Genomic DNA, 13,862 nt, shown 5'->3' on the forward strand with positions numbered 1-13,862 from the left:
ATTTGATAAATTTAAAAGAGTCGTACTTTTTTTATATTAGATATTGCAGAGGTATATAAATATATATGTTAAATTAATAAAAATTTTAGTAATATGTGTACAATAGCATGAACATTAATCTTAGAAAATTAATTGCAATTATAATGTATAATAATTATAATTTAAAAAACGCAATTTTAATCCATGAGCTTTACTAACATCTTAATAAAAATAATACAAAGCAGTCTGATAAGTCAATGGCTTTTTAAACTTTCTTTTATTAAAAAAATTAAAAAGTTCACTTATTTTTCAACATAATCCTCTTCTAAAAAGTTATTAAACTGTCCACGTAAATATTTGCTGCATCTTTCCAAGTCTGCATCTGCACTCGGCCCTGGGGACACACATGCGTGCATTCGGCAAGTGTATATACGTATATATATATATATATATATATAAAATGTTTGTGACACGACTTCCGCAAAAATAGAGTACATCGACGTAAGACTCGATTTCGCTCGAACCGTCCGCGTGGCAGATACAATGTGTCGTTCCTTTTAAAATATAGGGTACCGTAGCGCGAAAATGCGTCAAGAAGAAAGGACACTGATTACACGCTATAGGACCGGACGACGGGGTGAACCGGACTCTGATGGCGACTCCTTCCGATTCCTCCGTTGTCCCCCCGGTTGGCTGATTATCCGACACAGTATGAGAACGGAACGATGGAAGCGGCAATCGGTTCGGCGGAGAAAGGAATCGGGAGACGTTCGACGGCAATTGCTCGGTGCCGCTCGTTAATTCTCAACAGTTTCACATCTGACTTTGAACTCGCCGTGTTTCAACCGTGGCGAAGATTACGCTGAAATGACACGGACGATACTCCTCTCTTCTCAAAGAAGTCAGTGACTGCGGGTGTCACTCGGGCAACGCCACGTGCGTGCCAAGAGACACGCGTGAGTTTGCGTCGCGAAATCCGAAGTGAGAGTTGCGAGAAGTCCACGTCTAAATCAGGTACTCGAGAGAACGATACGCTTATTACGACGAGAAACAAATCGAAGAATATCTACAATTCACTAAAGAGAATTATTGTTTCTTTCAACGGATTATATTAATTTGTGTCGCTTTGAGACGTAGCATTTTTCCTCGGAGATGAGGAGATCAGGAAGTTAAATAAAGCGGCACATCTGCCGTGTCGCATCTCGTCGGAGATGCGAGTCATCGCGCGGTCTACAATCGAAATCGACGAGGCAACTACAGTAGAGGTATAGGGAGATAGGGGAAGAGATCAAGAGAAGAAAAGGGAGCAAAGCTCGGCGCCGGGAGATGAAGACATTTCACGCGAAAGGACGACGAAAAAGAAAAAGGGATAGCTAGTTATATAGAAAGAGAGAGAGAGAGAGAGAGAGAGAGAGAGAGAGATATGATGCCGGTGCATCGAGTTCGTTAAAGAACCTGGTAGGTGTTCGCGCAGTTTGAAAGGATACTTTTTTCCGGACGGAGAATTCGCTATTGTCTAACGGCGCTTCGATACAGGGCCATCTAAACTGTCCTAAAGGTCCGTGTAATATGCTGCAGCACGCCACCCACGTGGAGAGAGATACAGGGAGACCGACCGCGATCCGATAAAGGCGCGATCGGGAAAGACGTTTTGTTGCCGGCTCTCACGCGATCCACCCTTCGCCATGGTAACATAATGACCATTCGATACGGAACCGCGATCTAACTTCGAATGCTTTGGATGACGCGAGAGATGTGTCATGTAATGATCGAACGTTATTCGCCATCGACGATTCGAACGATCGTTCAGAGAGTCGCGCTTGGAAATATCAATATTCGCCAATATATTGCGATGACTTTACTAAACTTGACAGCGTAGAGCAAAAAGCGAGATGAATGGAGATTATTTCGTCTATCAAGATAGAGCACATGAATAAGATACGTCGTGCGACAAATTGTTACTGTAAAAAAGTCTTCTTATAACAGCACAGAGAAGATAAAAGTAAGTACAATGTGCACAAAAAAAATGAGGCTTAAATCGACAATAATATTCTCATATATAAGCAAAAATATTGTAATCTTACTTCAAGGATTTTAGTCTTGATTTGATTGAATTTGTATTGATGCAAGATTTTTAGTTTTGAATTGAATGCAAAGTAATCAACACAATTCAATCAAATCATGACTAAAATCTTTGAAACAAAATTACAACATTTTTGTTTATATGAGTATATTATTGCCGATTTAAAAATAGTATTTTTTCTGTGTGCAAAGAGCAAATTCCTAATCCGCCTGTTTTATATTTATTTATCACAACCTACTATATCAAGATATTAGTTATAAATATCCTTCATACACTGAACCAAAACTGTAAATAAATACAATAAAATATTTATTGAATTATGAAAAAATAATGAAAATTGGTCCAATGAATTCTCATAATGATTTAGATTATAAAACTATTCCTAGAATTCATTGCAAGAATGAATATATAGTGTATAAATGAATCCAGTTATTGTATTGTCAATGAATTAACTACATTAAGTCGGACATTAAGTCGGTCGTTGATTAACGATCATTCATTGGACCAAAAATAAAAATTTTTTTCAGTGTATTTTACGTGAAATATATTGCGAACTAATCCATCGATTAATCTTTATTTCAACTACTTGGCAACTGCCGAATAAGAAGCTATTGAAAGAATTGCCTAGAATAAGAAAGTCATCGATCGTGACTCGTCTTTAAGACTGATTAATCATTATCGTAAATTTCAACTAATTAATGTCCGCTACAGCTAGATTTTCGTGACGAATGTTGTCACAGCGTCCACACATTTCCGATATAGCCATGGTGTCTCTTGAGTGATTATGCAAATGATAAAAGAACAGGTTGTTGACCATAACGGAGAGACGCGTGCGTACAAATAATAATTTTTACTTCGACTTGACGTATCAATAATTCACACACGAGTGAGGTACAATTTTCTTTTAATCTTTGACTGATTGATGCATGTAAAATCCTCTATTCAAAATATATACAAAAGAGAAAGATAGTGTATAAATATAACTTAATTATTTCAATTTAATTATTTTTTTTACCTTTTCTATATCATTTTTATATTTTTTTACATCGTCGTAGAATAAATTCTATCAAACCAATGATATTAGAAAAATCAAATTCTATATACGAGTATAAAGAGAATATTCCAGCTAAAATTCTAATAATTACATTTATGTAATTACAATATATTTTTTAATGCCTATTGCGTAATCATGCAATTATAAAAGTAACGATTTTTTCCTAATCTTAATGGTAATTCACGATATGTAATTCGCGATAAGATAAAGTTATAAAACAGTATATGTATGACCAACCGAAGGAAACTTCAGGTTTTATCGAATGTTTTGAGTGATTTACGAGCCTCTCTGGCACGCCTTCTCATTTTCACTTTTGTACGGGCGCACACCGCGTAATTATAAGTAATCAGCCCTGTAATTACGATAACGTTACAACAGTTAATTGTTTACAAGATTTAAAAGATGGTTATAAATCTAGATTAAGGGTAGCTCCGTTTTTCTTTTTTTCTTTTTTTAGATTTACAATTATTTTAAATTTGTCTTAAATACAACGATAACTGACTTTTTAAAGAACTGTTCTCTAAATAAGTTCGAATGTAATATTTTTTAACTAAAATAGAGTCGCGAATTTCTTCAATATCTGAGAGATTAACAAATAAAAACATTAATAAGCAACTTAATTCTTAGTACACACAAAGATTTTTTTATCTTTTATTGCACATGATGGGCCATTCATTTGAAATTAATTTTCATTGCGTTTATAAGAATAATAATTATCAAGTGATTCTTACAGGTACTTTGATATATTAACTTTAGAAAGTATAGGTATGTAAAGTGTATGTGTAAAGTTGTGTTAAAAAAAGAAAAGATAGAGAGTATTATTATTGTTTAATCGAATGTTCCTACACTGAAAAAAATGCATGTAATTTTACATGGAAATCACACGTATATGACTGGAAAATTATCTAAATTACATAAATATGCTTGGAAATTTATTGGAAATTTACAATTTCAAATCAAATTTAGGCAATTTTCCAGTCATGAACATGTAATTTCCATGTAAAATTACATGCATTTCTTTCAGTGTAGTATTTCAAAGAAAGAAATGCGTAGGACGCGAATCACTCACTCTCGTGTGTATCAAGGATTAAATAATTATATACAAAGTAAATATTACCACAAGTATTAAAGATTTAACTAATATTTATTATATATATATTGCAGCAATTACTATCTAAATATTTGAATACTACGCAAGTCAATTACATTTAATTCGATCGTGTAGACTTTAGATGTATAATAATGTTCAACTTTTTGCTTGAAATTGGTCAAAAAATACGTCTCTAAAATCCGATACTAATCCTACAAAATGTTTTGTGTGGAATAAGTAAATATAAAATCTCACGTAACCATAATTCGGCGTCAGTTTCAAATAAATTACACAGCGGATAGAGGCGTTTTTCTTTGTAGTTTTCTCACACCGTGACTTCTCTCAACGGGGTGTGCCTTCGTGAGAAATTTGAGAGAAATCTTTATCCGACCACCCATCGTGGCCGTGGCAAGGAAAGCGAATTAAGTCACAATACGCTCGTAAGATTTGAAAATGGCAGAAGAATGGACCGGGCTCTATATCGCCGCTGTTCTCGTTTTCGTCCAGGTATCCGTTCCGCGATCGTTTTCATTAAAAAAATTTTCTTCCTCCTATATAAATTTGACCCGTGCTACGATCCCGAACATAATCAGAGAAGCACGTGTGCAACGCCTGCTATGTGATTTAATTTCTGCGACGCTAATGTAGTTATTAATCACTTTGCAATGTTTCACTGCAAAAGGATTGATCATAAAAATACTATTGATCATTTTTTTTTATATAACAAATAAAAAATAAAATATATCTAACACGATCAATATATAGGCATATAAAAAGCAATAAAATAATTTAATAATTTATTCCTTGGTACTTTTTTGGAGTGAGATTTCATTCCAAAAGCTTTAGAGAGAATATAAGACAAATGTTTTATTTCTTTCAAAACGTAGAAAAAATTTAGAAATCTAAAATATCAAAAAATAAATTATTAAATTATTATCGCTTCTTAATATACCTTTATATTGATAATTGTGTCTCTTGGCACGCACGTGGCGTATTGACTGATAAATTGAGAAAGAGTAAAAATATTTTCGCTCGAAAAGAGTAAAAATATTTTCACTCTTGAACAAGAGTGGTAGATTTTCACTCTTTATATGGAAATGAGATTTCATTCTTTTGGAATGAATCGCACTCCAAAAGAGTGATAATCTGCCTCTCTCTTGTTCAAGAGTGAAAAGTTTTTACTCTTTTTTTAAGACCGGCTCAATTTTCGCCAAAAAATTTAGAGAGTCTGTTTGTCATTTAAAGTCATTTTTCAGACGACGGTTTTATGAACGGTTCCTAAATGACAGCGCCATCAATAACACTGCACGTGCCTATAGGAATTGACAAGGTGTGCATTGATTGTCTACAAGGAAATAGCAGTCTAGAGAAAGAGAAAAAAAATTTTAATTTATAACTTATTAAAAATCTCTCAATCGTACGATGAGCTTTTCGCTCGTTCGATTAACTGTCTATGCGAAGTCTTTGTCCCCGATCGCCGTACTGTGATTTATGGAGACGCATTGACAACGGCACGACGTGTATACATCGGCTAAGAGATCTGTCAATAAACTCGGCAACGGTACATCAGTGACCCCCAGAACCCTGCAAAATGCTGGCGTGACAAAGTACACGGATATATACGAATACGCGAAAAATTTCGAACATCTCCTGATGATAGAAATTTTGAAATTAATTCTACATTGTGAAAATATGAATTGTGGCGTATAATAGTCTCTCACTATTTTGATACTATCAACATAAAATATTTTTACATTTACGAATAATTATAATTAATTTTATTCAAGATGAAGTCTTATAAAATAAAATCGAATAATAAAAAAACGGATTACAAGAAGGGAGAAGATTTTATAGAAAATTCAAATGGATGAAATTTTGTGTAGCACACATTGAGAAAAAGTCAAAATATTCATAAACAAATGTTACATACGACGTTGCTTTCTTCAATATTTGGTTATAATAATAAAAACATTTTTTTCTTATTGGTTATATTTTCACATATACGGTCCTATGAAATTTAATATTTAATATTGTATATCCACTGATATATGGAACAGTTTATATTAACGTCGGATCCGAACGGAGCTGGTGATCAAAGGTCTCTTATATATTATGATCATAAAATGGAGCCATTTTTCGGCTTCTTAAACGCGAAAAATCACGTGTGTGGACACAGGTACGATTAAACCGCGATCTACAGATCGCAAGTCAGGCCCAGTTTCACAATTCACGGTTAACTCTTAACCGAGATTCAACTTATTCATTATCTCTTTCCAATTCCAGAATTGGAAAGAGATGAGAAACAAGTTGAACCTTGATTAAGAGTTAACCGTGAGTTGTGAAACTAGGCTTCAATCACACCGAGTAGCAAGCCATTCGACGCCTCCGAAATTGTATAAAATAGAAAAACTTATTCTGAATAAAAGTTGAATAGTTTTAAGAATACTTTAAAATTAAAATTTAAAAACATTTTTTTAATTAGAGATGAGGATATACAATAAGGAAGTTTTTTTATTATAATTTTAAAGTACTCTTGTGAAATCATTCAACTTTTATTCAGAACAATTTTTCTTCTATCTTTTACAGTTTCAATATCTGCTTCGAAAGAAAAAAAACCGATTTTTTTCAACCCCTAAGTTACGTACAAACAAAAAATAATTTTATGTTACAGATGAACTCTACTTGCACACAATGTTTCAGAATTTTCTGAATTTTCGGGTTGCCTAATGTCCCTTGTCAATGTAACTATCCGCATCCGACGAAAATTGAATCGAAATAAGTTTACGAGAACAAAAAATAACAAATGTTAAGAATTCGTCCATCGTCTGTTTTCGCCTATACCGAGAGGTGCTTCCCCGTTCAGAATTACATACGATAAAGCAATCGGCCGCAGAAAAACGGGGCCACCGTAAACGCACGACGATAAAAAGAAGCCGTGGGATAATAAATTTAAAACAATGGTTCGTCGATGCCCATATGTACGGATGCACGAAATTAGGTGTCGAATCATAATTCCGTGGCGGGATACATAAAAATCATCCATGATAATTCAATAACACCGTCACTTTCCTCGAGAGCGGTATCTTTATCGCGGTCTCGAAAAAAGCAGTCGTTCGATTCGATACGCCACAGAATAACGAACAGAACAACGAAAATCGATTCGACGAGATCAGTGTTCGAGTATTCTTGAACTAGTCGAGTATTCTTAAATTAGTCGTTCATGCTACAAGTATTATTGTAATTATGATTTTTGTTTTAATGTGTGTGTGTGTTATTAATTATTTTATATTCATGCCTCATACACATAATTTTGATTACAGCTATGTCTTTTTTAGTATTTTTTTTTCTCTTTTTAGATTATATTTATGATATAGATGGAGAAAGAGAGATTTGCTTAAAGCCAAATCTAAACGACATTCAGCATTATAAATCATAGAAACGCTGAAATTTCTAACTATCAATCAACTGTTGCGCTATAGAATTCACATAATGATTCGCCTACTGTCCTGTCCCATTATCTTCCCAAAAATAATTATCTCTCGACCTCCTCATTCTGCTTTAGGTGATCTTCTACGGTTCCCTAATTTCCCCACGAAAAATTCATCAAAAGAGAATTCGGGAAAGATACACAATGCACGGTAGCGAATTCAAGTCATCGAGATCGACCGACAGTCACACTAATTTCATGTTGAAGCGAAAGAAGAGCAGAGTCGAAGCACCTAAGGATGCCCGTTTCTATTGTCGTTTGTGGAAGTAGGAAGTTCATTATACAACCGAACTCGCCGACGGTATTCCTTCGACACGCTCACAATGCGCCAGTGAAGCTACCGAATGGCATCGCGCGCGATGGCTTTCTTCCGCGGGAAAAGGAAGAAAGAAGAGATGGAAACGAGACGCTGAAAGACACTTTCCAGCCAAGTCATCCCAATCACGAGCACGCGGACGAGCAATGCCGCCAATCGCGCGTCGTGATCGTGCACGAATCGAATCGCCGTTGCGGTGAAAATTAAACAATCTCACAGTCGCCTAGGCTGTGATTGTCAAATGATTAAAACTCACCGAGAGGTATCTAAGAGAAATACATTTCCCGAGAGATTTTTTACCAGGATGTTGACATTAGAGTTATACGATCTTAGCTATGTAAAGATCGAATAAAAAAAATATATATACAAAAATATATTTTATTAATATATTTAAAAATATACAAAATAAATTTTTTTAAATAATCTATAAATTATATATAAACTAAATATTAAATGAGAAAAAATCGACGAAGGTTAATAATGAAAAGAGTAGATTTTTTTAATCAAAACAGAGTTTAATAATAATGATTTTAATTAAATATTTATATAGTTAGAGATATTAACTATCTGATAATAAAAAATCAGATCTGATCACGTTTGGCTAATCGATATTGGTAAAATCGATTATCAAATTTCCTTTATAAAAAAACGCAGACAAAAAAGCGGAAGGATCGATAGAGCCGATAGGATGTACTTCCTTTATCGGTTAATAACGGCAGGTCTGAAGCGATCAAAGGGTGGGATTTGAAGTCTTAATATTCGATGATTGACAAATAACAATTAGGCACCTGTTACTTGAGCAACACATGGATCGACCCTCCTTCTTTTTTTACCGTCTCTTTTTCTATCGTCCTCATCGATAAGCTTCCTTTTCGTCCTCCCATGACTCCTCCCACATTTCGTCGAAGGAGTTCCTCCCTTTCCTCCCAATCTCTTTGCGAGAAGATCCGGTAAGAATCTTAGTGTTCCCACACAACCGGTATCTATTCGCCGGAATATAATTTTTTCGTTTGACATCTGGAAGTCTCGCGGAGTCTTTGAAATTATTATCGAGTCATCGATGAAAACTCTTTTTAAAATGGGATTAAGAAATGAGATATAAATATAATATTTTAAATTATAGAAAATAATAAATTTAGCAATCATGAAACAATCATAAAAAATAATAAATTTATATAAATGATATGTCGTAGTTTAATTGACTTTAAATATTTAATAAGTTAAATATTTAAATATAAAAGATACTCTAAAAAAACTAAATTTTAATAAATATTTATCTCAATAGTTCTAAATAAATATTTACTGAATGTGAATATATATTTATTTAATACAAAAACCGTTTAATTTAACTATAATTATTTAAATTTATGCATACTTATCGCAGAATACATTATATTTACTATTTCATATATACAAATTTTCTCAGAAAAACGCAGAAAAAGGGTAATATATTAAAAAAGAAATTTCCTAAATCTAAGTAATATTTCCTTAAATAATACTAAGTAAACATTTCTTTATTACAAATAAATATTTATTAAAAAAGAAAGTAATATTTAAATCAAATAATATATGCTTTATTTAGTAAATATTTATTTGCAATAAAGAGATGTTTACTTAGTATGATAATATAAGAACACTAACTTAGTACTGTTTAAGAAAATATTATATTTAGGAAATTTTTTTTCAGTTCTTTATGTGTATGTAAAATCTCCTCTTAAATCAAAGACACTGACGAAGGGGATACGTGTCATCAGGAGAAATGATAGCGAGAGAACGAAAGGGAGAAAGAAAAGAGTATAAAATCTGGATATCCTAACGTAAAAGTAGCGAACAGAGGGACCGCCAGCAACATTCTGCTTTAACACGCGTGTTAAAAATTACTACGAGATATACGACGCCGTTATCGGGATTGGAGCTAATTACCACCCAGAAGCGACGTCCGCGCGTATCCCGCGCGGTAATAGTGAATCAGCGTTAGCTGACCTCCTATCGGCGTCCATAGAACCCGACCTCGGCGTCGACCTCGTCGATTTATTCGCCCGTAACGAAGTAAAAAGAGAAATCACGAAGGGGAAAGAAGGGAAGTAGATGGAGACTCTTATACGGTCAAAGATAATATTCGTAGTCGACGTCGTTCGTCTACCCCTCATCATCATCGTCGTCGTTGTCATTGTCGTGTGTCGTCGTTATTTATCGACGGCGACGCTTCTCGCGGTATCCGATCGAGAAGCCATCGGATGCCGTCACTCATGCCGTCTCATCGATTATCCGCAAGTCGAATCTCACCGATCCTTTCATCCCGTCTCTCCCGGGCGACGCGAATGGAACGGCTTCGACGGATCGGCGATTAGGGATAATCGCGCGCGGAGTGCCATTCGATTTGTTCGAACGCGCGAGTCTCACGTTTTGAATCGTCGCGCGATACCAATCGCGTATTTATCGATGAATAAAATACCCGGGGACGGGGTTCTCAATCGCGAACGTCACGCGCCGAGCTTCTCTTATATCTGATCTTATTTCATTATTATTCACGTAAACAAGCAAAGCGAACGTACAGCCATCAGATACACGGAGCATCTCATATTGAGCTTCCGATTATACTTTTTGATTAATTGCGGAGCGAATATTTTCAAGTGAGATTTTCATCGCAAAAACTGGACATATAAAATAAAATCGTGTCGGTTGAGCGCTGATTTGAGAGATATTCAATATAAATCTCATAAAAAAATAAGACTCACCGGACATCCCAGAAGCAGTCGAGAAATGTCGTTCTGTAAAAAAATACAGAATTATATTATATTATATTATAATTATAATTATAAATTATAATATTATATTATATTAGAATTATAATATTATAATTTTCTAATTTTATAACCATACATAATAGAATTATATTATATAATTGTAAATTATACACAGTCAAAAATATTAGATGTCTATATATTCTTTTCATTTGAAATTCTATTACCTATATTGTTTCTATACGCATAAGTTTATAAAGTATTTTTAAAACAAAGAATAACTTACAACAAATAACATAAATCAATTTTTGAGCCAAAACGTTACATATTAATTAAAAAGATGTCTAATATTTGTAACTGTGTATTTGCAATCAATGTAATTGATTTTTTCTTTAAATTAATTCTCAAGATAATTGATCAATATATTTTAGAAATGTGAGCTTACATCTTGTATAAAAAAAATGCTCTACAAAATTCCATTTTAATGTACGTTGCGCTAAAAACGTTTACTTAAATTTGATGTAAATTCTATTGTTCATTATTCATTTTTGCAACATTACGATATCATTATAAAATATTGAAAATAAATTATTAAAATTAATAACTCACTTAATTTTTAAAAGTTTTTGAAATATTAAAATAATTAAAAAAAAATAAATATTAAAAATATCGAAAATAAATAAAAATTATATAATATTATGAAAGAAAAATAAGCGAATTTTCTTACCAGCCGATGTATCATTTCTATTCGCCTTCCTGTCAGTCCCCTCTATTGCTTCAGGCACTCTCATAATACAAATCGATCGCGAAAAATGTTACAGACACAATCGAGACATTCGTATCCTGGTAGAAATTTCATACGTTTTTTTTTAGCAGTTATTGAATAATTATATTAACTCTGTTTAGTAATTGAAAAGTGAAAGTAGTTAGGAACTCAATCAAGATGCTTTGTCTGCAGTTAATGCGCACAAAAGATGCGCAAAATCTGATATTTACTTAAAAAAAGAATAGAACAATAAATATATTACGCAGTATTTTAACTATTTTTAAACTATTTACTATTTAAATTTTAATATTTACTATTAAATTTAGTATTTTAATGATATTTAACTAATCCTTTAACTAATATTTTAAATTTTAACTGGTTTTTAATATTTTAACTTATTTTTAATTAATAATACTCTACTAATACCAGACAATAAATGAACAGGTGTCTATTCAAATTGTACATACGTACATACATAAAAATTTTCGCTTTTTACGTTTCCACTCTAAAGAAAAAAATTACATGATTGCTACCCAGTCACCGAATAAAACTCTATCAAGTTCTTGTTCATTTCCTATATAATATTGTTGTTACAACTAATGAGAATACAGTAAAACTAGATAACAACTGGACGAGTATCTAGGAAAACTGTATGCATTTCTACCAGAAAATAGTTTCACTCCCGATTAACATATTCGCGGTGCATTTCAATCACCGAACAAGCGACGCGTCGCACTTTGAGGAAATGGCGACGCAAAACCACAATACGTTCACTCGTTACTTTAACTCGGCACTCAGTACGCGTTCAGAACAATCACACGTGTGATGTGTCCTGAAAAAGCGGAATTACGACACTCGTCCGCACTTAATTCGACCACTCCCGATATTCGATCGTGCACGCGATCGTGCACCTTCAACGAGCGACGACGAAACCGCGGCTCACTCACCGTTAACTCGATTCGACTTCCGACTCCGTGCCATGTAAAAACGTCCGAGAGACGCGAAGACAACTTCATACCTATGCCGAACTTCATGCGCTTGATTTATGCTTCGGTCTTAACTCTAAAATCCTAAAATTCAGCCAATAGGGCTGCCAGTCTTAATTGATCCTAACTGAAATCTGTATTCCATTGGCTGAATTTTAGGATTTTATGGTTAAGACCCAAGCATAAACCAGGCGATACTTGTGCCTTCGCGAGTCGCGATCGCTTGTCGACTAATTACCGTCACACGCTCCAATTAATTCATCCGACATTTGCACCGCACGATCGCGTACTACGTGAGACACTTGGGACGAGACAAACAACGTAAAAAACGAACGAAGAACGATTGAAATGAAACGCATGTCCATCGCAACACTTCCGTGACACTCATTACGCGAGAGAGTGAGTTCGATTGCCTGCGCTACTTCACTCCGGTGCAACTTCAGAGCTATTATATGCGAGAAATTATCTACTCACACAGTATGAAATATTTATATGAATCATTTTTTTGAAATATCTCAGTAAAATATTTCAAAAATATTTTGTAAACATTTGCAAATTTTGCATTAAAATTTTAAAACAATTTCGAAATATCGCATTAAAATATTTCACAAAAATATTTTAGAAATATTGTACAAGTATATATTGTAAGAAAAAGATTATTTCAAGGCCTCTGATATTCTAGATATGTTTATATGTAACAAATATTTCAAATCTCTTGCAATGAAATATTTTGGAAATTTTCTGAAATATTTCATGCTGTGTGGATAAGCAGAGCCATATTGGATAAGCGATTTCGAGCGTAAAACGCTTTGATATATATTTCGCCGAATGACAAATATTACATCAGTTTGTTACATTTTTTAAAGGATTTTGTGCAAAATAGTCTTTTACGTATGGAACAACGCAAGTGATCAAATTCGCATCCAACGGTCAATTTCTAAAACAAACAGCGATGCCAACTTTATATGCGTATCGAACTGTATCATCGCCATTATTAGCAGAATTAATTAACGAGCTATTATTATGAATTTCGATTAATCTGTAATATTTTCAAGGCATACTTTCAACGTTCTATTGTACACGCAATATACTCAGATGAATAAATTAATTTATGAGAAAGAAAGGCGATGCGAAATTTTCGATGAAATTAGACGAATTATTAACAAATTGATACCGCAACATATAATGTGAATATATCGTGATGCCTAAATCGCGGAAATATATCGGAGAAAGAAATATTATAATTATTACGTACTGTAATACAATACTTTGATACCATTACACATACTTACGGCGAATGAGGTACATTTTATGGGCAACAAAATATCGAATAAACGTCAAGATATAAAACGAAGTC

This window comes from Mycetomoellerius zeteki, unplaced genomic scaffold, assembly GCF_001594055.1.
Source record: "Mycetomoellerius zeteki isolate Tzet28-1 unplaced genomic scaffold, Tzet1.0 scaffold379, whole genome shotgun sequence".
NCBI lineage: Eukaryota > Metazoa > Arthropoda > Insecta > Hymenoptera > Formicidae > Mycetomoellerius > Mycetomoellerius zeteki.